This window comes from Halichoerus grypus, chromosome 11 (assembly GCF_964656455.1).
Source record: "Halichoerus grypus chromosome 11, mHalGry1.hap1.1, whole genome shotgun sequence".
Classification (NCBI taxonomy): Eukaryota; Metazoa; Chordata; class Mammalia; order Carnivora; family Phocidae; genus Halichoerus; species Halichoerus grypus.
Window position 1 is genome coordinate 24,192,838 of NC_135722.1, and position 25,089 is coordinate 24,217,926.

General features: G+C 46.8%; 1 protein-coding gene across 1 annotated transcript in view; it reads left to right on the plus strand.

Annotated features, from left to right (window-relative positions):
* Window positions 1–1,715: 1,715 nt before the first annotated feature.
* Window positions 1,716–25,089, plus strand: part of PAMR1 (peptidase domain containing associated with muscle regeneration 1) — a 110,928-nt gene continuing 87,554 nt past the window's right edge. Inside the window, exons 1-3 of the mRNA XM_078058201.1 lie at window positions 1,716–1,793; window positions 2,750–2,792; window positions 3,766–3,828. The gene's annotated coding sequence lies outside the window, so the exon portion shown is untranslated. The remainder of the gene's footprint in view (window positions 1,794–2,749; window positions 2,793–3,765; window positions 3,829–25,089) is intronic.

Consider the following 25,089-nt stretch of genomic DNA (forward strand, 5'->3'; position numbering starts at 1 on the left):
CAGTTAAACTGACAAAGACAGATTAACAGAAGAAAAGGTGTTATTTGCATGTGGAAGTTAACAAAAGAAGTAGCTAGCTCATGAAATGGTTGAAGTTAGAGGATTACATACCTAATTTAGTAGGGGAAAGGGAAGGGGGGAGAAGAGTTCTTCAATGGGAAGAACAAATAGATTTCTTTAGGAAAGACAAATAGGTTTTTAGGAGAATGAGCAGGAGATAAGAAAGTTTGTGATGATGTTTGTTTATGCAGGTGCAAGTGGTCTTTCTGTTTTCTTTATGGCCGTGACACTCCCCTGAGAGGGAACTCAGGGCAGCCTCATTTCGCAGAAGTTGCTGCTTTTAGCAAGATAAGGGAAATCCTGACAAGGTTTCTTTCTGCCTCTTTTGATTCTCAGTTGCTTTCAGCTTAAAATAATCCTCATGCCAAAAGAGCCTATTTTAAGGTGGCATGTTCGGATCCCCTTCACTGCCTCAGGACTTCCCAACTGCTTGGGAAGTCTGCAGGGACCCATCTGGCACTCACACATGCATGATCCGCAAGAGGATGGTGGAGGGATGGACAGTGGAGCCCGTTGAGAACCGTCCCCTCTTTTGTCCCTTGGGCTTTCAACATGGCCCCCAGAAGGTCCCTGTACTTTGGGACCCAGTTGACCACAGTGGTGGTTAACTCTAGATACCCCTGGTGATGGCTTTCCCTCTTTTCCTGCTGTACTTCTTCCAGTTCCCAATCTTTTTCCTTGGTCATTTCCCCAAATACCTGCATGCTTGCATAAAAGCCCTTGCCCATGCTCTCCTTTGTGGCAGAAACCAATCTAAGACAGAAATTGCAGTTCAAAACTGGGTAAGGATGGTGCCAAGATACCATAGATAATAGACGGTAGAAAAGGAATCAAAATCTGGGCTTCACTCAAAGACAGGTCCTTTCTTCTTCCCACTGTGGTACCTTTCTTCTCTGCATGTTTTTAGTGGCTAAACTATACTTACATTCATTGTTTTGAGTCTTCTAGGCAAATAGCTAAAATAAACTAGGAGTGGAAAAAATAAGACATTTTGTGAAGTTTGAAAGCATGCAAGTTACATCTGGTTTCTCTGGAATTTTGAGAGTCATTGCCATCAACAGTTAAATTTGGAAAGTTTGTCAAAATACTGGTTTTGGAATGGTTTCCTTAAAATTATTTGATTTGGGATCCATTTCATGTGGTTTTCATAACATATAAGTGGTTTTTTAAGACAGGGCAAAGCTGTTTGGTTTCAAACTTGTTTTTTAAAACCAGACCACTTAGGCAAAATATTTTTGTAACATTTTTATACTATCTAAAAATTAAAGAGTTTTTAATCCAAACAACTTAAAACTCTTTAGAAACCTATTTATCTGAGTCCTAAGATTTCTGGGTAAGTTTCACACTATTTAACTTCAAAACACTTAGTCAAAATAGCTTGGATCCGGGATAGATTTCAAAGCTGAATACTTTCAAATGGCTCATCTAGATAACATGCAACGATATATGGACCATTTTATTGTCTCAAAACATTGGTTTCCCATCATATAAATAAAGCCTAAGCAAGAGCTTCACATTATTGCAAAACCAGCTACATATTTGAAAAATTAAAACATCTGTGCAATGTGCAAATGGATTGAAATGTTTTCTTTATCAATAATACGGAAACTATTTTGCAAAACTTTCAACGCAGCCTCCTCTTTTCCCTCCCATAGGATTGCGACTCCATGGGTTGTGCATCATTGGATGGAGCCAGGACCATGTGGCCTTGCCTTTTGTTTACTCTTTTACTGGTATTGTCACTTGTAATTTTTTAGAGCAATGCTGTGAGGCACGTATGATTATTATGCCTTTCTCAAAAAGAGCACCCAGGGTCAAAAAAGGTTTTTTGTTGAGAGGGAACACAAGCAGGGGGCAGAGCTGGAGAGGGAGAAACAGGCTCCCTGCTGAGCAGGGAGCTGGATGCAGGACTCGATCCCAGGACACTAGGATCATGACTTGAGCCAAAGGCAGACACTTAACCGCCTGAGCCACCCAGGTGCTCCCAGGGTCAAAAAAGGTTTTATGTCTTCTCTAAAGTCATAAAGTTCCTCAAGGGCAGGTTTCAGACCTCTTCTGTTTGGCTGTGTTTCTTAGACTCTTAGCCATATTACTTCCTGTCTCATGCCCATTTTTCATCACTTGGACTCACTGAACCTCTTGCTCTGGTCTGTGTACTTCCCTTCTTTCTAGTCTGTTTCAGTAGATCTCAACCAAAGAATTGCCATGTACCTGCATTAAGTGGCCAGATAGGTTCCGAGTTATTTGCCATCCATCACAAATGTGGTTATGAGCTAATAATGATTTAGGCTGAGACATGAGAGTGGGTTCAGGACTATCTGTAAAGTAATATCATTCCTGCATATTCCTATTCATTTATGATTCTTGAGCAGGGACAAGGGGGAAAATGTGCAGTTAAAGCACAAGACATTCCATAATCCAGATGAAACTAGCACCTTTAACTATCCTTCAGGATGAGAACGGCCCTGGGCCAGGAACTGAACATTCTCTTTACATGTGGCTACTCTAAGCTCAGGCTGGAGCCAAGGGGGAGGTAACTTAGGGGCATATTGCTACCAGAGGGACAGAATTTGAAAGGGTGAGGGTTGGGAGTAAAGGGGACAGGAAGTGACATTCTGCATAGTAACAGGAAGGACTCATAAATAGGGAATTGTAGGGAAAAATAAAATATTTCTCCTTCTCCTTATAGGATGACTGTACTGCCCCTGAAGGTGATGTTTGTCTTTGGAAAGGTGAGTGGGTGTGTTTGTTTTCAGTGGTTAAGAGTTGGACAATGAGGAGAAATATGAAGTGTGTCTCTATTCTGGAATATTTTGTAGGCCCCAATTAAAATAATTTGTCATGGACAGGTATATTCTTACTGGGCTCATCTACAGAATTAAATCATTTTGCCTCTGACTTGGTATAAACCTGTTAAGTGAAGAATTAAGACAATTGTGCAAATAATGTAGTCTTTGTGAAAAATAATAAGGGGAGACCTCACTGAGTGGAGTTGGGAGGCCGGCAGGGGGGTTGCCCATGCCCTACCACTTCTCATCGCCTGTAGACCCAACAGGAAGATAGGGACCTTGCCCTGGATACTACTTTACTACCACAGCGCTTCTTTCCAGGAAGAAAGTCTCTCCTCCTGCCCTGGCAACAGCCCAGCCAATGAGAAACAGTCACAACTCAGCCAATGAAAAGCCACTATACTCCCAACTCCCAGTTTACTCCAATGGGTTTTTTGTTTACAACAGCGCCTCCCGACTTCCCCCTTTCCTCTATAAGTAAAGAACTTTCTGTGCTTTGTTCTGCAGACATGCCTATGCTTTTCCCCTAACTTGTCTGTCTTGGGCTACAATTATCTGTTGTCCTGAATAAACCCATGTTTTGCTGGTAAAATAACTGGCAGTTTTATTTTTAAGGTTAACATCTTCAAATATAGTTTTCTCTGAAAAAGTCTTCTAATTAAGGCAAAGGATACATTTTTTTTAACATGAATTTTCCCCAAACTGCTTTTGGGTTATGTTAATAAAGCCATTGTCTGTGGGAGGAAATTCCACGGGGCGGGGGGGGGGTGAGGGAGGGGATGGGGGGGTGAGTGGAGATTCTTGTGTAGTGGGAAAAATGATAATCTAACAAATAAAATAGCTGGCTGTCTTTCTGTATTCCAGGGGAGGCACTAATTCCTGTTTTTAATTTCACTGTATTTAAATTCCCCTTTAGAAGTGGGCAACTTTTTCGAAAGAAATCACCTCGAGTCTTGATGGACTTTTCGGATTGAAGAAGGTAAGACCCCCCCTCACCCCCACCCCTCCACCCCTCTTCCTGGGTGAATTTGGATGGGCAAGTGTGAATTGCTTTGGAGATAAAGACATAAGAATTAGGGTTTTGGAAGCTGAAGCAGAATGACGAAGGTATCCAGAGAGAGAAGGACCCAAAGATGAAGGAGACAGGCACACACCCTAGACAGGCCACAAGAGAGAACGACTGATAGGTTTTAGGGGAGAAATGCCAAATATTCGTTTTTTGTTTTTTTTTTTTTATTTGACAGAGAGAGAGAGAGTTAGCGAGAGCAGGAACACAAGCGGGGGTGTGCGAGAGGGAGAAGCAGGCTTCCCGCCGAGCGGGGAGCCCGATGCAGGGCTCGATCCCAGGACCCTGGAATCATGACCTGAGCCGAAGGCAGACGCTTAACGACTGAGCCACCCAGGCGCCCCAAATATTCGTTTTTGACAATGTGTGATTGTGTAGGAAATATAGAGAACAAAGTCAAACAACATAAGAGGACCTATGATAAATCTAAAACGTTGATTCAGGAGCCAGACTGCCTTTGTATAAATCTCAGGTCTGACCCTTGCTGGCTGCACGATCCTGGGCAGGTGAGTTCCCTGCCACCCCCATGCTTCCATTTCCCCAACTACAGACCTAGGATGATGATGACCCACTCCTAGGGTTGTTGAGGGGAAGAACTGGTTTTTCTCCAACTACTGTCTGTGTCAAGGGTCAAGAATAGTGTCTGGCCTCTAATAACACATTATAAGCACCACATGTATGTTATCATTATTAAATATTTCAGAGGCACTTTACTTAACCCCACTTTGGCCACCCTTGCTCTCCCATTTCTGTGACCCCTTTTTCGGCAAAACTCACTGGAGTATTGTTTATCTTCTCTGCCTGTGAGGCTTTTCCTCACATTTTCTCCTGAACTAGTGTTTCTCATGCTTGCTTTTTTCATTATTGTCCCCCCTCCCCCATGAGTCTTTTTGGACATTTTTTAAACCGCCTCTTCTCACCCATGACTTGTTAATACCACAGACATACTGATACGTAGTTGTTTATGTACTATGTGTTTATCTGTGCTCTGGACATAACAAGAACAAGGCTTTTTCCATCTCCCCAGAATCAATTTTCCCTCCCCGGGGAATGATATCATCCCACTGATATCATTGCATGTCTTAAATCTACCCCAGTCCTTCTTTTGTCTCTGCTACAAAACAGTTCTTGTTCAAGGTCAGATCGCTGACCTCCGTGTTGCAGAATCCATGGTTAGTTTTCAGTTCTCATCTTAACAGACCTGTCCCTGGCATCTGCACAGCTGATCCCTCCCTTCTCCTTGATACAGTTTCTTCAGTGGCCTTCTGGAGCATCCCATTCTCTTGGTTTTTCTCCTGTTCACTGGTTGTTCTCCTGATTCCTCTCTTCTTGTCTTCCTCTTGATATGGATGGAGGGCCCTAGGGCTCAGTCCTTGATATTCTTCTCTGTACTCACTCCCTTGGTGATATCATCTGATATTCTGGCTTTAAGTTAATCTCTGTACCGTTGACTCCCCACTTAATGTCCCAACCAAAAGTCTCTCGTGGACTCCAGGCTAGTATAGTAACTGCTTACTTGTTTTCTCTACTTTGGTATTTAATGAACCTCCTCCGTTGACATGTTCAAGATTGAACTTTTGGATTCTTCCCCCAAACTGCTTTATCCAAGGTCTTTCCCCTTCTCTATTTTTCTTACACACCCTAATCCATTAGGAAATTCTGATACCAAAATAAATCCAGAATGTTCCTTAGTATTTACCCAAATGAATTTTAAAAATCTTGTGTTCGCCCACAAATGAGCACATGGATGCTTATAGCTGCTTTATTCATAGTGGCCAAAACTTGGAAGCAACCAAGATGTCCTTCAGTAGGCAAATGGATAAATAAACTGTGGTACATCTAGACAATGGAACATTATTCAGCACTAAAAATAAATGAGCTATCAAACCATGAAAAGATATGGAGAAAGCATAATGAATATTATGAAGTGAGAGAAGCCAATCTGGAAAGGCTACATACTGTATGATTCCAACGATACAACGTTCTGGAAATTCAAAACTATGGAGACAGTAAAAAGATCACTGGTTGCCAGGGGTTGGGGGAGAGAGAGGGATGAGTAGGCAGACCACAGGTGTTTAGGGCAGTGAAACTATGATGTATGATGCTACAGTGGTGGATACGTGTTGTTATATATTTGTCAAAAATGTGTATCATGAGATGTACAAGACCAAGAATGAACCCTAATGTAGACTCTGGGCTTTGAGTGATAATGATGGGTAAGTGCAGGTTCATTGGTGATAACAAGCATACCCATGTGGTATAGGATATTGACAGAGAGGTAGGTTGTATGTGTGTGGGGGCAGAGGGTTGATGGGCACTCTCTGTACTTCTCACTCAGTTTTGCTATGAACCTAAAACTGCTCTAAAAAATAAAGTGTGTCTAAAAAAAAGATGTCCAGAATCTGCTACCAGGTTGGTGGGAGCCAGCATCTCATTCTGTCCTCAATGGCCACAACTGCCTTCTAACTGGGCTCCATGCTATGGCTTGTCTCCCTGTAGTTCGTGCCCATCCCAGGCCCCCTATCCTACTCAGAGAAAACCCAAAGTCCTGATCATGGCCTTTTAGGTCCTTCTTTCTGACCCCTGTCCTCCCCTTCTCCCTCTTGTTCACTCTCCTCCAGCCACACTGGCCCCCTTGCTCTTTCTCTAACACACCATGCGTGCTCCTACCTTGTGGCCTTCACACTGGCTGTTCCCTGTCCCGCCATGCTCTTCCATGGATCCTCATGACCCTTTCACCTCCTGCAAGCCTTTGCTTGAATGCTACCTTCTCACTGAGGCCTTCTTGTCCACCAGTTTAAACTGTAGCTCTCCTGCCCTGCACTCTGAGCTCCCTTACCTGCTCTATTTGCTCTGTTTTTCATAGCACATCATTTTTTTAGTGGGAGGGGGGCAGAGAGAGAGGAAGAGAGAGAATCCAAAGCAGGCTCTGTGCCTAGTGTGGCGCCCAGTGCAGGATCTGATCCCATGACCCTGAGATCATGACCCGAGCCAAAATCAAGAGTAGGACATTTACTGACTGAGCCACCCAGGGACCCCAACTCATCATTTTTATTATACTAAATCACTGAGATGTGTGTGTGTGTGTGTGTGTGTGTGTGTGTGTGTTTTCTTTGCCTTCCTTGACCAAATAAAAAATCCACAAGGACAGTGATTTCTGTCTTTTTGTTCCCTGATGTATCCCAAGTACCTAGAACAATGCTTAGTGCATATGAGGCGCTCAATCAGAATTTGTTGGATAAGTGGGAGTCTCCCTACCACCCCTGACTCCAGGTCCTCTGTGTAATGTACCTTTCCAGGGGTGTTCTGTGTACATACAAGCACATGAGATTAAAATAACCCAATTCTTATATTTTGCTCTGCTGTAATTCTGTTGCTTACAACCTTCAGTAAAAGTCTTCTACACAAGTTAGCACTACTTGGAGGGGCTGAAGGAATGGGGTGTTCAGTGTGTGGTAAGTGGGACAGAGAGGAGACAAGAATCAAAAGAGATGAGTCATAGGATGGAGAGAAATAATTCAACAAAAACAAAATCAGGGTAAGTTGGCCAGTAGACACAGCCCCCAAGAATCCTTGGCGTAGTATGCATGCTGGCTGCCTGTTTATTTACTATTCTTTTTGAATGATAAATGAGAGAGCCACCATCCACCAAGTTTGGGAGGCTTGGTGATATCCACACAGCAGAGGTCTTCGATGAGGATTGAAGGATTGTCCTGATTCTTCGTGTCCCGCTGCCTATGTCAGTCTCCCTAGGGGCAGGCTCTCAAAGAACTGGTCTGCAGTTTCTGATTTCTTCTTTCTGTGGCTTTTATGAGATGGGGTCTGTTCTGCTGGCTGGGACCAAAGGAGTGGGTGAGGGAGGATGGGAGGTCGTGAGATTGGCTGAAATTCCTCAGGATCCCATCCTGTTGGTCCAGAGACAGGCTCCATCCATTCTCCCCCGCTCACGGATGCCGTGGTTGGAAACCCTGGGATGCAGACTCCTGAGCAGGGCTGGCCTCTTTGGCGGATTTTGCTGCAGCGCAAGTCCATTTCCTTCTGGCCTGAGTGCCTGGGATTGCAGGTCTGGAACATGTATTAGTGGTGTCACTTCTGGGCAGCACAAGACGGTGACATGGAAACACTGCCTGCTATGGCAACAGCTGGAATAATAAACAACTTCTTTCTCCGCCGAGGAAAATCATGGAGCCGGGCCTTGTGGCAATATCAGGAAGGGAAATAAGTAATACCCGAGCTAGAGCTCGTGTTTGGCCTGATTTTTAACTCCCCAGTTGGAGAGATTCGCTGAGTGCCTTATCGGGCAAGTGGTGGCAATTATATGTCATTCAAAACCTCATACGCCTTTCTAGAAGGTGTTTTAAACAAAAGTGACTCAGAACGTTGGAATTGGAAAGTCAAAGTTTCCCCTCCCCTGTGTCATCCATCCTCTTCTGGGGTAACCCCTACTCTGTGTTGCTAACGGATGGGGGCTTGGGGTGGAGTGGTTACTGAGTGGGTGAGGCTTGGTGGGCTGCAGTCAGTAGGCGGTAAGATTCCTCCCCTCCCCCTGACTTCTTACTTCAAGTGTACTCTAATGAGATCCCTTCTCAATCTCTTGAAGGCATTTCAGATGGCCTCCTAGCTTTCGGACTGCCAGCAGGTGTTAAAAAGTCCAGCCCAGTAGAAATGAGAACTTGAATCTCATCTTGTTTGGTTTCTGTCCCTACCACCCCCACCACGACACCCAACCCCAGCATAGTGCTGACCTGATGGGGAAGGAGGGATGGCAGTGATATGATCTGTTCTATCAAACTTCTTACACCCTGCTGTGCTCTGTGGCTTTGGGCTCCCTCAGTGTGGGCAAGAGGGAATTAGAGAGGTGCCATCTTATTTGATTGGCACTGTTGTAATCTGTTTGGCAGAGCCCAAATGCTGGCTCTTTGGAGACCCCATGACTCTCACTCCATAGGGAATCTAATCTCCTTTATACCATTTGATGAGTTTATTGCTCCCCAGACTTGGGCCCTACCCCTGGGGTACACCCTGGAGTCTACTTGCCTCCTAGCCCCATTCTCTTCCATAGGGTTCTTTTGGCCCAGTGCTGCCCCCAGACTTGAGTAAAAAGGGTACCAGCCCAGCACCCCACTCTTTTGGGGACCCCCCCCCCGCTTGCCCTTCTCTCTCTGTAGCTCTTCAACTGGGTGGGAAATCAGCAGATCCATGAGGATGTTCCTACCTGGAGCTCAGGCAGTTCTTCTAGTCCTCATTTGGGTAATGGGACCCTGAAACTCCCTGCCTACAAGGCCTCAGACCTGCTTCCAAGACCTTTGCGGGTTTCTTTCCCAGGTTCACCTGGGCTTCATTGCAGGTGTGTACATCTCGAGGCCCGAGGAATGGCCCAGGGGTGCTGCTTGCTGGGAATGTGGATGGTCCTCATGTGTGCGTGTGCTGGAGTGGGAATGTGGTGGCAGGAAATGGAGGGAGCGAACCCCAAGGATCATGAGAGTCCTCTCTTTGAATCCGGTTTGCCGGGTGATTATGGAATTACAATTGTCAAGGTAGGATGATAGAACATTTTTTTTTTAAGATTTTATTTATTTATTTGACAGAGAGAGACACAGCGAGAGAGAGAACACAAGCAGGGGGAGTGGGAGAGGGAGAAGCAGGCTTCCCGCTGAGCAAGGAGCCCGATTTGGGGCTCGATCCCAGGACCCCGGGATCATGACCTGAGCCAAAGGCAGACACTGAACAACTGAGCCACCCAGGCGCCCCTAGAACATGTTTTATTTAGCTCAATTCATACTTTAGAAATATTTAGACATAGGGTATGTGGGCCTCCATTTGTACTCTTGGTCTGGGCCCTGGTGATATTAGGGGAGGCTGTGATGCAGCCCGTAGGAACACTCATGCCTTGGGGACATGCTTGGAGGTACAGGGGCTTCTGCTGCTGCCCTGTCACAGGTAGCTCTGGTCAGCCCCCCACCTTTGTACTTCTCCAGTCTACAGGTAGGCATTCTGTCTCCCTGTCTGCATCGCTCAAAATTCTTTGGGCTACATTTCAGATTCTTCCAGAACTCTTTGTCGCTCTTCTTAGGTAGCACTGGTGGTGGGCTTGCGAGTTGGTCCCTGGACACATTGGGTGAAGGGTGAGGTGTAACCTTTCCTCCCAGCAGACCAACCAAGATTGCATGGATGGTTCTCTTGGGGAGCATCTCCCTCGGTCTGAAGGGTGAGGGAGGAGAAATAGAACTGTTCTCTACTCTTGTGAATTCCCAGATTTTTCTCTCTGGCATCTTAGTCTCTTCTTATATGACCTGGAGGTGGGTGAGTGGGATTGAAAGTGGAAGACCTCTTTGGCTACCTCATGGTAAGACCTGTGTGGATGTGTCTAGAACTTCTCCTTCGAATGTGTGGGGACTTTTCCCCTGGTTGTTCTCAGCTTTGGGCCTTAGTGGAATTCAAAGGCAATCGGAAAGTCCCATCTGGTAATCTGTTACACATACATATCTCATTTATAGTCCTAAACTGGGCTTTTTCATTAGCATGACAGTTTACACATTTCTTGAACAGCTGCATAACATTTTGTATGCTATGTGGGACCCTGCCATAATTTGTGTAACCATTCTTCTATAGATTGTTATTTAGGTGGGTTTTTGATATCATAAGTGATGTTGAAATGAGTAATTCTTTGACATATATCCTTGTGTCCTTAAGTCAGTATTCCCAGAAGTGTGATTGCTGATCCAGAAGGCCCACACATTTTACATTTTAATAGGAAGCCTCCCTTCTGAGGCTCAGAGGTTTTGAGTGTGGTGACTGAGTGGAGGGGCTGGGCTCGGGGAGCCCCTGCAAGGGTTGAAGCTAGGAGCAATGCAGGTTGGGGGGTGGTTGGCTGACAGCCCATGGGCCAAGGTAGAGTTGAAACAGAGTTCAAAAAATAAGTGTCAGAGTTGGGGAATCACTGTGGGAGGTTATGGGGGTGACCTTCTGGTCAGGGGTGACCTTAATAACAGACAGATTAGAGCAGGGGGAGGAAAAAGACAAAGAATAATGGGAGCTTGGATTTCTGACCCATGTCCAAAATGGGAGGGAGAGGACAAAAGCCAAGCCTGGTGATGGAATTGCTCCCCAAAAGTGACATGTGAATTTCCAGACAAATAGAACGTTTTGTTATCTTCAGCAGCCTTGACCCTAGGGTAGCATTTTCACATCTTGGCCATTGCGATGCTCTCGAAGCCCATGCCTCTCTGTCATTAGGAAGTCGTGCTTCACCATCTGGATGGTCACCCACCTACAGAAGGTGTCTTGGGGCTGCTGTGTGGTGCTGGGGCCCTGAAAGGATTTGGCTAATTGGAGAAGTGTTGGATAGATGTTCATAACTAGAATGATGGGGAGGTGAATAGTCTCTCCTTCCCCATTCGTGAAATCAAAGGACTGATCTGAATGACCTTTTACATCAGCCAATGCTCATATTCCATTAGATGGGATGTTGAGGCCAGTGAGAGTCATGACCTGTTCTTTTGGGAGGGGTAATCAGTCCCAAGACCAAGCAAAGGAAGACAGCAACTTCTCTCCAAATTCCTCAGGCTTCCAGGATGTCCCTGACCTTGGGCAAGTTACTTTCTCTCCCTGGGACTGTTTTCCCATCTGAGAAATGGGGTGGAGTCTGTGGGGGTGATTTGCTCTTCCTGCTCTGACTTTGTGACAATATGTGAAAACCCGAGTTCGCAGGAGAAGCAGGGTTCTGTTGCAGTGCAATCAGGGTGTCACTGAGTTTGGGGATAACCGAGTAGTCTTTATGTGCCGTACAGTGCTCAAGGACCTTAACGTCTTCCTCGTCACACCCATGGGAAGATAAGGATGTCCGGGGGGGGTGCTTCACTGCCTGGAACCCCTCCATACCCCAATCCTAGCACTCTGATTTCTCGCTGGTGGCCTCTCCCTGTTTGCTTCACCCTTTCAAATAAATCCATGCTGACCCTTTAGCTTTGTAGGGGCACCTGGGTGGCTCAGTTGTTAGGCATCTGCCTTCGGCTCAGGTCATGATCCCAGGGTCCTGGAATCGAGCCCCGCGTCGGGCTCCCTGCTCTGCAGGAAGCCTGCTTCTCTCTCTCCCACTGCCCCCTGCTTGTGCTCTCTCTCTTGCCGTGTCTCTCTCTGTCAAATAAATCAATAAAATCTTAAAAAATAATAAAAATAAAATTCGGCTTTGCTGTATATCACGGAGTCCCCCATTCTTTCTGAAGCCGCACACCGAAGCTCATGGGTAAATCCTAACCGGTCTGGCACAGGCTCAGAGTCCCGGGTGTCCCCTGGGAAGAGATACTGGACAGTTATTGCCACAGCATAGCACTTTGTTTCACTGTTTGACCAAACTTTGGAGGGTGGCAGATGAGGGTCAAATGACCATTAGCTCCGAGGGACTGAGGATTCCGTGAGAACGTCCTGTGAGTATTGGCGTCCCCAGTGCTGGGGTTTAGTAGAGGTCCTGGGCCATCTTGGAGAATTCATTTGCCACATGTTTTACTAAGATGTGAGGAGTTTGGCAACCAAATATACATTGTTAGCATCCAGCAGGGCCTTGGAGCTGGACAGGGGCTGGCCGAGGTCCTGGCTGATGTTCTGGTCCAGTCTTGGGCTATTTTTCCTTAAAGTTCTCCCAGTGTTTGCAGATCTAGGATATTCTTATCATTACTACTACTACTACTACTACTACTACTACTACTACTACTACTACTACTAAGGTTGCACTGTGCAGGACCTTATATGGCAGGTGGGGGTAGTCAAGATGATGGAACAGAACCCGGAGCCTATTCTTCCTTATGCCAGGCAGCCCCTCCTAATTCAGCGATCAGGAACGGATGCAAGTTATTGAGGCAAGTGTTCTATTGGCTAATTAGCTTCTACAGAATGGCTAGCACAGTGTTCAGCTGATACCACTCTCCACTCTGACCAGGCCTTTATTGCCTCTGCTTTATGAGGGCACATCCGGGAGAGAAAAATCAGTCTACCAACCCAGAGAGACAGTGTGGGAGAGAAGCTTCCATGCAGCAGAGAGAATTTTCTAGCAGAACTTTCTCATTCATGGAAACCACCCTGGGCTGCGGGCTCCTTGAGGGCAGGGCCCATGTTTTAGTCACTGTTGCTTCCAGTGCATGTTGAGTGGCCACATCTGGAACCCAGGGCTTCCCCCAGTGTCCATGGTGGATGCTCCCAGGGCCGGGGTGCCTTCTTTGATGAGTAAAGCCCTACAGTGACTGCCCCAGAGTTTGGCACATACTGTCTTATGCTGTTGTGTTCTAAATCCCATCCTATTTCTTTCTTTTTTCATTTAACATGGTTTTTGAGACCTAGCCCTATTCCTACCTGTAAACTATGATCTTTTTGATGACTATATAATACTTCATTATATATTTATATCAAATTCTCTAAAGACAGATATGTCGGTTGCCTCCAACAATGATCTCCAATTCCTAGCCACCACCTCGTTCAAAGTATATCCTTGTACTTATCTTCTTTTGAAATGCAATCTTTTTTCATGTTTACTCAGATAGTCTCGAGCATTAATTCATTGCTTTCTTAACTAGTATGTAAGTTCCCCTTGATCAGATAATCATAGTATCTGCCTTTTAGGGTGATTGTGGTTATGGATGAAGTCATGTGTATGAAGTGCTTAGCACATTATCTGGCAAGCAGAAAATTCTCAATAGATGTACAAGCCCTCCAGAGCCTAGAATACATTAGGACTTTAATAAATACCAATTATAATAATCACTGTTTAATTACCTCTGGTGATCTGGGGTCTCCTTCCTCATAAAACTAGGTCTCAGAACACTTGAAACATGAGTTATTCAGGAGATAGTAATTATGGTAGTCCCCATTAATCCTCCCAAGTTATTCCCCTTTTGCAGATGATAAAACTGAAACTCCGAGAGGTTATGCATCTTGCTTATGGTCATTCAGCATCATTAGCTGCAGAATTGGGGCTCAAACCCTAGTCGAGCTCCAAAGCTTTTATTTTTAGCTACTCTGCTATATTGCCACTCCTGGGAAAGTGTGCTTAGATTATTACTATTTTAGTAACAATAGCTTTTATTTTCTCCCTGTGTGCATAGCCAATAATTCAAGATTCAGCTAATGTTTACGAAGACCTAATGTGTGCCAGGCCCTGCCAGGACTGTTTTTAGGGTCCATTCCTGTAAATTCCTGAAAGATGCTCCCTCTGGGCAGATACAGCTGTGGGCCCATGGCGTGGTCAGTAGAAGCTGGGCTGGATTCTGGCCCCTGCCTGTCCCCTCACCTGGGCACCTGCATGCAGTGTGCACACTGCCCAAGTGCCTGCTGTGTCCTGGGGCACTAACCTGCCTCCCCACGCCAGTCGTATGGGGCAAGTGCAGTTCCACTGGACAGATGGAGAGAGCAAGCTTCGGAATTGTGATGTTTCTAAGACCACATGGTCTCAAGTCGGAGTCCTTTGACTTCGAATCCAGAGATTGATTACATATAAAGCAGAGTGATCCAGGAGGGTCACACTGTAGGAAGGGAAAAGAAGTGCAGGAATCCCTGGGCAGAACCTGCCAGATTTGACCACTGGTGCTCGGGTGACCCTCGTGCTTTGCCGTGGCTGCATCTCTGACGAGTGATGGATACGGTCCTCCATCGGAAGCCCGGAGGAGACAAGGTTCCCGGCGGGCTGAAACCCCCAGGGTGCAGGATCACCAGCGAGCTGGGGGCTGTGGAATGTGAGTGCCTGGAGGATGTTACAAGCTCCTGGAATAGGCCTCAGGCTTCAGTGCACACTGCTTCTTACTCACAGTGGACTAGTAAATGTACCTACATTTGCAGAGGGGCGCATGCTCAGCCAAGGCTGGAAAGATCCTTCCAGTGGCTGAGTGGAGCGGGATAGGCTGTTAGGGAGCAAGGTCAGGAGGCTGGCCCCCGGAGAAACTGGAGGCCTCCTCATCTTCCTTGTCCTTCTGTGATTTTTCTAGTCATTTGAAGACTGCGTTTATGATCTCTCTGAAGATACTTCAGTGTCCCCAAGTCAAACCAGGACCTCTAATTTTAGAATGTTCTACAAAATCATTACCTCAAGGAGATATCTGCACTCCCACAGTCGTAGGAGCGTTATTCAAAGTAGCCAAGGTTCGGAGACAATCTGAGTGTCCTCTTGACAGATGAATGGATAAAGAAGATATGAGATATATAATGGACTATTTATTATGCAACTTTAAAAAGGAAGGAAATTCTGTCATTTGCGACAATATTGGTGAACCTGGAAGGCATTATCCTAAGTGAAGTAAGCCAGACAGAAAGACAAATAATGCATGGTATCATTTATATGTGGAATCTTAAAAACAAAATTGTTGAACTCATAGAAAGGGGCCAGGGCGTGGGAGAAACAGGGAGGAGTTGGTAGAAGGGGACAAACTTTCAGTTACAAGATGAATAAGGTCTGAGGGTCTGGTGTATAACATGGTGACCATAGTTAATAAGGCTGTGCTATATAATTGAAATTTGCTTAGAGAGTAGAACTTAGGTGTTCTCTTTCTCACACACACAAAGGTAAAATGTGAGGTGATAGGTGTGTTAATTAACTCTGGGGGAGTCCTTTCTCAGTGTCTATGTATATCAAATCATCGTGTTGTACACTTCAAATATATCACAATTTTATTTGTCAGTTATACCTCAGTAAAGCTGGGGGTGGAGGACAAAGATTGTTCTAAAGGACAAAGAGATGTTTCTGCCAGTGAAGGAGATGTATATTGGGGGGGGTGGCATTCTCAAGTTATTCTTTGTAGGTGTTCTTTCCCCCCAAAGCTGGGGACATTTTTCCCTACACCAGATGCTGGAAATACCATAGTAATATTTCCTGCTTCGATGGAGTTTATATCTAAAGGGAGGCTGATTAATAAACAAGCATTTATAATCCAGTATAAGAGCTAAAAGAGGCACAGTACTGGGAGAATCAGAGAGGGCTTCCTGGAGGAAGCAGTATCTAACCTGAGCCCTGAAGGATGAGTAAAAAGCAGAATGGGGAGAGGGCTTCAGGGAGAAGACAGAGTCTGTGCAAAGGCCCAGGTCAAGTCAAAGCCAGCATGCGTTTGCATTTCTTTTGGGGCAGTAGGGGGCTTGCAAGGAATGTGAACACGGATTAACCTGCTCTGCGGTTGAGAAAGACCACTTTAGCCCCCTGAGAAGGGAATGGGGGTGGAACAGAGGCTTCATCCAGGGAGGGCCCATAGGAGACTGTCCAGATGTGGGATTACTTAAGGAAACCTAGACACACAAGTCTCATTGTCCATGAGGAGAGAAGCCTTCTGTCTCGGGGTGTTACCTCAGGATTCTCTGATTCTCTGAGGCCCGGGAGGCTGGGAGAGGCCACGGTTCTGGTGCTCCTGGCTCCCAGACGAATGCCCTGCTCCAAAGCTCCCCCCCATCCCCTTCCCTTCCAGGAACCAGGGCCTCCCCCCTGCAGCTGATCTCTCCTCCCCGCACCCCCATGGCCTCCAGACCCGTCATGCATATTTCTTCCTGTACCCTTTTGTTTCCCTTCTGACTCTCCTCTGATCTTCTCTTGACCTCCCGGGGCCAACACTGAGATAAATCTGTTGGCTTCTTGGCAGGGGAGCCCAGGACGTTTCCAGCGCTGGCCTGACACTTTCCCTTAACTCAGCGTGGCTAAGGCAGCCGCTTCTCTCTGGCCTGGGACCCAGCGGAGGAGTAGCGAAGGAGCTCCGGTTGCTGGAAGGTCTTGCTGTAGACTTTGAAGAAAGGAAGAGGACCTGATTTGGGTCTCCTCCATGAGCAGTGGCGTGTCCTGTCTCAGTGGTTCTCAACTGTGGCTGCAAGATAGAATCAGCTTCTGGGGCCTTTAAAAAAAAAAAAAAGCCTGGTTCCCCACCTCTGAGATTCTGATTGTATTATCACGGGAAGAATCCAGACATCTGTAGTTTTAAAACTGCCCAGGTGGATATCAGAGAAGACAGCTCTCTTAGCATCGCATCTCAGAGACACTAGGCAGAATGTCAGCTCTGGCAGCTTTTTTGCTGGGCTTACCTTGGACAAATCATAGCCTCTTTGAGCCTTATCAGTTTTCTCCTCTGTATGGGGAAGTTAATAGAACCTACCCTGAAGATGGTTATGAATCTACCCAAGTCAAGCATTTATGATGCTTGGCACAGAGTTAGTGCCCATCTATGAGCACTGACTGGTTATTTTTCTTATCATTAAGCCTTCCAGTTATGCATTGCCCTTGCCTTCCAGTTCTTTCTTCGTGCTCAGCCACTTCAGTGTGAGTTAGATGATCAGCTAGCTGTCTAACTAACACTTGCTTGTGAGAGGAGATGTACAAAAGGAAGGAGAAAAGTGCAGGGTGAAAATTCTTGCAAAATGACTAAATAGAAAAGTTTATCTCTAGAACCCGTAGCCCCATTTCCTGTCCCTGTGCCCTCAGGTTTTAGACAGGATTTGAGTCCAATGGAGGTCCGAGTACCAAGTATGAAGTACTTCAGTACCAAAGGACCAAGCATGCATCCCCAAGGAAGATGGGGAGAGAATTCTTCTGGGAATTTTTCCTTTAATACGTGGTTTCAATGCCATTATAAAATAAGGCTCTCCATAGCTTTCCTGCCAGAGGTATGTCCATTGGTCTCTAGATGATTATGTACATTCTGGTGGCCTGTGTGGTCTTTTTCTATGGGTGGACACAGTCCCCTCCCACTTCCATCTTCCTTCGGGTGTGTTGGGTATGATCAAGGCAGCTCATGCCGTCTAGCATGGTGGGGTGAGGAGTGAGCCCTCCTGGGCAAGGTAGCTCTGCAAAGAACTCTGTCCCCTTACTCCAGGATCACAGATATGTTTTGCTGGGCACAGCAGAAACGTCAGTGGTGGAGAGAAAGGTCAGTAAAATTCATCACCCCTACAGGAAAAAGAGCTCACAACACACTTTTCATAATGAGAAGAGCGATATGTCACGCTCAAAATATTTGAGCCTCAGGGATAGGCAGTGGTGTTCTGGAACAGCTGAAACTGAGCTCCAGAGATTGGCTCAGAGAACCAAGTGACAGCTGATGGGAGAAGCCCACTCGTCCCAGCAGTTGTGATAGAACTTTAACCCAGAGCATATTGGGTTGCCTTTCCATAGAGACTGGGCTCTCCATGAAGACAGAAAACAAACAATGCTTTCAAATACAAGCCCTAAATGGATTAAGCTAGAGTCTAACAGCAGCTCAGTTTCTGAAAGTGAAGCTATTTCAAGAAGCAGCACATTATCCCAAAGAATTTTTAAATGCTGTGACTGCACCTGGATGTCCTATGCATCGAATCACTAGAATTCAGCAAACAGGAGGTGTCCCAGTGAGTGTTTGTGTCTTCTGCTTTACCACAAATGCCTCACAGGGGCAGACCTTCCAAATTGCAGGCATGGATTTAATGTCCTGGAGAACTGAATGACCAATTCACTAAATAAAGAAGCTCTAATGCAAAATTAAAAACTATCAAAGCTTGGTATTGATCATTAGCAATTACAAAAGAATTATTATGCCTTCAACATTAATTTTTATTGTTTCCATTAAACTTTATTTAACAATGGTTAATTATTTCTGCTGAGCCAACCTGGCAATACAGTTAGTGAAATAAAATAGGTCAAGTGCACAGAATCAGACATTTAAATATATAGACAGGAGGGGCGCCTGGCTGGCTTAGTCAGAAGGGTGTGCGGCTCTTGATCTTGGAGTCATGGGTTCCAGCCCCATGTTGGGTATAGAAATTACTAAAATAATAATAATAGTAATAAACTTTCAAAAAAAATAAATGAATAAATAAATACATAGACAAGAAATGATGGTTTTCACTTTATTATGAGAAAATTATTATTTTTCCAAAAGATAAAAAAAAGCATTTTGGAAAAAATTTTTTCAAAAAAGGAATAGGGGCACCTGGGTGGCTCAGTCGGTTAAGCGTCTGACTCTTGGTTTCGGCTCAGGTCATGATCTAAGGGTCCTGGGATCGAGCCCCACATTGGGCTCTGTGCTCAGCGTGGAGTCTACTTGAGATTCTCTTTCTCTCTCTGTCTGCTCCTGCTTGTGCTCGCTCTCTCTCTCTAAAATAAAATATTTAAAAAAAAAACAAAAAAGGAGTAAAAATGGTACTAATCTAACGGCTAGTCTATTGGTCTAGGAATCACAGTATCCACGAGTTCAGGTCTAGATATGCACTGATATCATCATTTTGATTGGCTTTGCCATGTCTTAAAGGATCAATAGTATTAGCAGCAACTACAACTATTATTATAAATGTTAATATTCATAGCAATAGTGGTCACCATGGTAGTTGGCATCATTTATTTCTGCTTGTCCAGGATCCCAGCCTCACACTTCTGATAATATCTAGGTTTTCCTTTGGATTATTACCCCTCCCTGCTGGATTTGGTCTTGGATGGGATGTGAAAATGTAAACCCTCCTCACTCCGAGATGATGGGGCTGACTCAGGCTGACAACAACACTTTGAGGATACCATCATTCATTCCTCGCACTTACCCGGGGGCTCCCCTGACTCCTTCCAAAGCTTGATCGTTCTCCTTGTCCTTTCATTCCATCTGCTATCTTGGAGCTACCCATTACGTTTTCTGTTCTTTTTCCCCAGAGGTCATTTGCTTTGCTTAGTGATCAAAGAACTCTACATACTATGTGGGAAGTAATATTAGTGAAAGTAGCTCTGATTGTCACTGTGATCGTTTTCAGTCATAGTGGCAATAACCACCATTTACTTACTGTGTGCTGGGCACTGTTCTAAGTAGTATTTCATTATGCCCTCATGACATGCCTGCGAGGTAGTCAATACACACCACTGTCATCCCCTTTTGCAGACAAGGAAACTGGCTTGAAGAGATCCTGGCCATTTGCCCATGGCTAGCCCAACGATGCTGGCAAACGTGGCCTCTCCAGCTCTGGTTCTGACACCCTTGGTCACTTGACACCCTTGGTCGCTAGACTGCTTTGCTATGGAAGGACTCGAACGGAAGTGCCCGGCAATGTGCTAATCGCCTTATTGATAGCAATCACCTCTTGCATTTTCCCAGAAATAATCCTGATGTCTCCGTGTGAGTTCTGTGTGCAGTTCTACAGGCGAGGAAACGGGCTCGGGTGGGTTACGTGTTTTGTGCAGGGTCACGCAGCTACTCACGTTTCCGAGCAAAGCCACTGAGCGAGAAAGGTCTGAGCCCATCGGGAGAAGGATGAAGACCTAAGGATGAAGCCCAGACCTAACCTCACCCTCACTCCCTCTTAGCAGAACAAAAGAACCTTTAAAAGATGTGGAGAATGAGGCTGCCTTTGCAGGAGTCCCAGGAGGCTTCAGCAGAAAGGGAAAACTTCCTTGCATTGAGATTACTTTGAAACCCTCATTCCTAGGCCAGTTTTTTTTTTTTTTTTCTTTTCTTTTCTTTTCTTTCCTTCTTCTTCTTTTTTTCTTTTTGTTTTCTTTCTTCTTTGAGAATTCCAGGCCTGATTAGATCATGCTCTGGACTCAAGTCAGCCAAGGGCCATGGTTTCAATCACTGTGATCCTGATGACCTCACAAGAACATCTTAAAAGGACAAATCTATTTGTTTTACACTGAGATCATGGAAAATAAAGCAACCCCTGCTCCTCTCCAGGAGACCTTGCTTGCCAAGGTGGTTTTCATAACATACTTTTACAGTTGATTTATCTCCTCTGAAAAATGAGACTTAAAAACTAAAAAATAAAGAAGCCTTCGGTAGTGCTTGTGCCAGAAGCAATGGGGAAAGCCAAGAGCATCTTCATAGAGCCTGTTACCAGAATTGGCAGGTTGTTGTGCTTCTAGACACGGGAACAAAGACCCCAAATTCCGTTGAGTCTGGGGAAGCCGTCAGCGGCTGCATTTCCAGGGGAGTGGATGATGTGGAGAGCAGCTGTGTGGTTGCTTGTTGGCTTCTACCACCGACGCCAAATCTCACGGGCATTTTCGCCGCCCCCCCGCCCCCCGCCCCAGACTCCGAGGCAAGTGGGATTGGAAACTTGACAGTTGTACCCAGGAGATAGATAGGGTCATTTTGAGAGGATTGTCTGGCTGGGATGATTTTCGAGGGGATGCGGATGGGGGCGGTGTGGGGAGCAATCAAGGTGATGGCAGAAGGACGAGTGGTTTCTGACTCGGCTTTTATAGCAGCTATTTCGAGGCCCAGACAACATTTTCACGACTTTCAGAAGCATGAAAGGATGGGATTGCCATTGACTTAATGTCTCTGTGCCTCACTTTCTTTTCTGTAAAATGGGGGTAATCTAGCACCCCACTCGGGCCAGCTAGGAGGATTACATGAGGTAACAATGCATGCATAGTGCCCACCGTAGGGTGAGTGCCCAGTGAATGGTAGGCCCTTACCCTTGCCCCCTCCCACCTGCTTCTGAGCTGAATCACTCTGCGTTCCCACTACGGCCACTGCTCTGCCTTTATTCAGGGGCTGTGACCTACTTTGATCACCTCCACATCTCCTCCTGTGCCAATACCCTATTGCTCAGTCGTTCCCTCCATTTTATAGGTGGAGAAAGAAACTTACGCCCAGAGAGGTTGAGTGACTTGTTCAAAGCCATGCAATTAGTAAATCTAACCCTATTGCTATGCTTATGTATTAGTTACCTGTTGCTGCGTAACAAATGACCCCAAAACATGGCCTCTTAAAGCAACAAGCATGTTGCTTGTGCATGACACATTTTCTGAGGATTAGGGATCTGGGAGCAGCTGAGGTGTATGGTTCTGGCTCGGGGCCTCCCATGAGGTTACAGTTGCGGTGCAGACCAGGCCTGCCGTCAACCAGAGGCTTGGCTGGCCTGGGGAATCTGCCTGCCCCTCACTTATGTGGCTTTTGGCCAGAGGCCTCTGAGTTCCTTGCCCTGGTGAGGTTCCCCACAGGGTGGCTCATGACTTCCCCCAGAACGAGTGATCCAGGAGAGAATGCTGACAGCAGAGTCTTTTGTAACCTGACCTCAGAAGTGATATAGCATCACTCGTCCTGTGTGCGGTAGGTCAGACTGACCAAAGCAGGTGCACGGGAAGAGGGGACTACATGTGCACAGGTGCGACTGCCCAGGCGTGGGGGTCCGTGGACACCATGTTGGAACCTCACCACAACCTCCCACTGGCTGCTATCTACAACAAGGACAGAAGGCCTTCACATGGTTCACAGGGAGCCATGTACCTCCCCGGCCTCACTGGCTCTTGCTCTCTGGGCTCCAGTTCCCACTGGCCTCGCTCCTCACACGTCCCCTGTCCCTGCCCAGCCTGCCCTGGCCAGTGTTGCCCTTTCCACCTAGAACCCATCTCAGCGGTTCCTCTCCCTCCTTTATAGCTCAGCCAGCATGCCTCCAGGAAGCCCTCCCAGATACCCCAGACTAGGTCTGGTCTTTTGGTCACGTGCACTGTATTGGTAGTAATCGAGTCACAAATCGAGTCATTCATTAATTGATACTTGCTGGAGCGGATGGTCTGCCGGGCCCTCTCTGGGTGGCCAGCAGGGACCACAGACCACGAAGTCAGGCCGACATTCCAGGTTTCCTCACTCAGAATCCTGGGGCCATAGTCTTCAGAACCACTTTTTAATCCCTCTCCCTAGCAGGAGAAAAAGAGCCGTTTTGTACCTTGTCCTCATACAAGGCTTGTTTCATTAGTTCTAAAAATAGAACCATGCTGATTTTCCAGACTGAGCATCTAGCCTATATTTTTGCTTCCAGGCCCCCTATGTGAACCACAAGAAAGCCCTTTTTCTTTACAGGATGCTATTTCATTCCCTCACCAATTTGATTCTTATTTGTCAGCAAGTACAGAGTTTTAGAAGTCACCCGTGCTACTCTTTGTCACAGGTTTTCTTGAGATCAAGTCCTGCCTCTAGAATACATTCAGGGGAGAGTTGGAGAAGAGAATTCTCTGTTTTTAGCCAATCTTGCGGTTTGGCCCACTGGATGAGCCACTTGGAGCAGAGCTTTTCGTCCCTTCCTAACTTAGAACATGCACGCTCACACACACACTCAACACACACAGTTATACTCGCACACATGCTCACACACATTCTCACTGACCACTCGCTCTCACCCAGACATGTTCATACACACTCACAGACTCACCCATACCCACATGTACACCCATACATATATACCCACACACACACTTTTACTCACACACACTCACACAACCGGTTGCAAACACTCTCACTGGCCACTCACTCACAAACTCACACACTCTCACCCATACACACATATACACCCCCATACCCACATACACACCCACATATACTCACACACTCACGCTCACACACACTCTGACACTCACACTCCTACCCATACACTCATTTACTCTCACACTCATACATACATAGTCACACCTACCCACACACTCACTTTTACTCACACACACTCTCATACACACTTTCACTCATACACACTCATGCACACAGACTCACATACACACCCATACACTGCCTTTTACTCACACATACACACATTCTCACACACCCATTCTCACACCCTTACCCTCACACACATTCACACTCCTTTGATTTATTTGCTAAGATGGTATAAATGGAAATCACAGAATCAGAGATATATGTGGACGTGTACATTTTGGGGTGGGGGGCAATGGGGATGTGTCGGCTGAGCCTAACACAGATTTCAGACTTGTCTGTAGATGTGGTGGGGAGACTACCAGGAGGTGATCTGCAGAAAGTCTCTCCCACCCCTCGCTGGAGGAAGAGGAGATGAATGGGAGGACGCCATGTATTCAGACACAGACTATGTCTAGGTCCCGTAGAAAGGAAGCTTCCAAGGAAAAGAATGAGGAACTGTTTTTACGATAGACTCTGACCCTCAGGGTCCCTGACCCCCAGGGCCTTTTGGAGGTCTGGGTGACCCCGTGTAACTCTGAGTCGGGGAGGGACCAGTCAGCTCGCTTCAGGGAGGCCTGGCACCCGTCGGCACTTGGAGGGCCGGCAGCTGTGGGAACAGTGGCAGGTTGCCCCCTTGTGTGGACGTTGGCATTGAACTAGCATCAACAGCAGCTCAGAGGCCACCTCGTGTGCTCTCAGGGGGCTTTTGATGTGGGCAGCGAAGGTGAGTGGCGGGGGGAGGAAGGAAAAACCCAACCGCTGTGACTGGATGCATTGTGTGTCTGTGCTTATCGCTTGGTGCGGGAGCCCCTGGGAGACACGTCCGGGGGCACTAGGGGACACGAGGCTGTGATCTTGTGGGCTGATGTCCTTTCTCTAGGGTCCTGTGGAGCGAGCTGCCGGGGATGTGGGGCAACGGCTGTAATAGGGGACCTGCTTCTAGCCCCAGAGCAGAGAGGCTTGAGAAACTCCCATTTGTGTAGAATAAACCCCCGAAGCTAGAGGCTAAAATAGACCTAGAGGTCATCCAGTCCCACCCCTCACGAAGCGATGAGGAAGGGGAGCCCAGGAGACAGGCGTGTTGTCCAAGGCTGGGCAGCTGGGATGGAGATCTGGGTTCGAGCCTCACTGTCTCTTGTTGCCTGAGGGAGCGTGGGGAGCTTCTGTTTACCACTGTTACTTCCTCAAGACCACTGACACTTGAGGGGTGGGCTGATGCCAGGAGGCAAGCAGGCCTCTGGGCTGGGGCCTCCGTGTTGTGTGACTGGAGGGACAGAAGAAAGCCAGCACACCCGAGACGTCTCCCCTGATGGCATGCGCTGGACTCGGGAAGGCCTGCCCTCAAGGTCATTCCTGTGGTCTCAAGGCTTGTGCTGACTTAGAGGAAGTGGGCCCTGGGAGTCAGCACGGCAGAGGGGTCAGAGAAGGGAGCGGAAGGTCCGCAGCAGCAGCAGCGGAAATGGCAGGCCTGGGGGAGGCCAGGGAGGGGAGGTCCATGGAGAAAGGTGAGCAGGTGCTAAAACAGCGATGGGGTGGGCCGTTTCCCACACCCCTCCGGGCAGGGTTCCCGGAGTCTCAGAGGGCCTGATGTGCATTGGCCACGTGCTGAAAAATCCCCTTTGCCTAGATAAGTGACCTCCCAGTCTGGCCTCACGCTTGCGTTCCCGAGCCTTGCTCTGCTGCAGACAGAGGGAGAGGGGAGGAGAGGAGAGGGGGCAACAAAAGGGAAGAAAGGGAGAAGAGAGATGGAGAGGAAGGGGAGGAGGAGAGCAGAGGAAGGGGAGATGTACGAGGAGAC